Genomic DNA, 1739 nt, shown 5'->3' with positions numbered 1-1739 from the left:
TACCAGCACAGGGTACTTCTTGTAGTAGCTGTAGGGTACTCATTGACACTAACCAAACTTTTCAAAACCTTTGATGTCTTTCTATTAGTGTCTGGTGCTTTTGTCCATTCAATCACTTTGGCGGTAAATGTCTAGTGCTGAAGTTCTCCAACTTTACACAGTACTGAGTGTGTAGTTGGTGCGTGGTACACAGTAATGCTAACAATGTTTCTGCTCCCTTTATGTCAGTATTTCTTATTTTTTTAATTTGTTTTTTTTAAATGAGACGCAGCTATTCCATGTGATCACAATGTGAGTGGTCAGTTGAAATAATGCCTCTGGATCAACACAATGTTTTAGCAGGTACATCCACAACCGATAAGTGAGGGCATGTTCTGTCAGCACATTGACTATAAAGCACAGTGAGCCATGCAGACACGACCCTTCGATAGCTCAGTTGGTAGAGCGGAGGACTGTAGTGACATGAACAGAAATCCTTAGGTCGCTGGTTCAATTCCGGCTCGAAGGAGTGTATTATGTTGTTTGGGTGAATGTACTAAATGTGCAGCATTAGTAGTAATAGATACATGTGTGAACTTTCTTGGGTCCAGGTGATGTATACTTCCTTAACACAGGATTGCTGTGACACTCTGTGCCTTTCCACACTTAAACAGATACTTTGCTAAATAGTAGGCTTTTTGTGTCATTTAATTATTTTTACTTTAATTTGTGTGTTTTGGCCTTTTGAACACACATAGGTTTTGTTTTAGATCACTGAAAATAGACCTTTTGAAAAAACTCCTTTAATTTATTAAATACAAACATTTTCCAAATTTATTATTATTTTAAGTGAGACAAAGCTACAGCATGTGAATACAATCCAGTAAGTTATTTGCACCGTAGAGCAAAAAGAGGTAAACAATGAGCAAGTGTATAATCTGTCCGCATTGGCTACACAACACAACCCTTTGAGCAGAAGACTGTAGCAGAATTTGTTAGGTTGCTGGTTCAATTTCATCTGATAGGCACATGTTATTTTGTTTGGGTGATAATATTCATATTCATTTTTGCCACTGAGGCCTTGAGGGGTAATACATGTGTTATAACAGAGTAGTTGAGTTGTTTCTTACTTTCTGTTGTTCCTTTGATTTTGTAAATGTTGAGTAAGTGTTGCATTCAGGATTCCTTCAGCTAAACGTTTTACTAAACTTTCCTGTTAGCCCTGCCTTTATTATTATGAATTTTATGCTAAATATTAGTTGTATCCACTAAATTCTTGTGAGGTGTTTCACAGTGCAGAAGAGAAGGTACATGTCTGTCTGAGTTTCTGCTTGCCTACCTGGATGACTGCCTGCCTACTTGTATCTGTCAGCATGCCTGTCTGTCAGTTATGTTGTCATAATTAATGAGAAATAAATGTTTTCAAGTCTGGAATTGAAGGCTTAAACTTTCACAATAGATACCTGTCAGTGTTGGAAATGTTTTACATTACATTTAAAGCTAGTTAGCTGACACTTATGCTGAGTGATGTTTGCTGGATACGAGTGTGTGATAATATATGATACAGTGAGTAAAATCCACCCCTGTTTGTAGAATAAATACAAATAGTAAAACACATCGAGGCATTTTCATTTCTGTGACGATAGAAAGATGATTAAATAGGTCTAAAATGCATGTATTTACAGCAATGTCACAAAGAGCCAGTCATCAAATGTTTAAACAGGCATTCAGTTCAACACATGTGCTCTACATCTGAGAGA

General features: G+C 36.9%; 1 non-coding gene across 1 annotated transcript; it reads left to right on the top strand.

Annotated features, from left to right (window-relative positions):
• The first annotated feature begins 421 nt into the window (after positions 1–421).
• On the top strand, positions 422–508 carry trnay-gua (transfer RNA tyrosine (anticodon GUA)). The gene is given in 2 exon segments: positions 422–458; positions 473–508. It is a non-coding gene; the product is annotated as a tRNA-Tyr (tRNA).
• The last annotated feature ends 1231 nt before the right edge of the window (positions 509–1739 follow it).

This window comes from Copadichromis virginalis, linkage group LG18 (assembly GCF_057382275.1).
Source record: "Copadichromis virginalis isolate Kocher_CV1m ecotype Utaka linkage group LG18, C_Virginalis_male_GT1.1, whole genome shotgun sequence".
NCBI classification, from domain to species: Eukaryota; Metazoa; Chordata; class Actinopteri; order Cichliformes; family Cichlidae; genus Copadichromis; species Copadichromis virginalis.
Note: the sequence above shows the minus strand (reverse complement) of the source record. Positions and strands in the feature narration are given on the sequence as shown.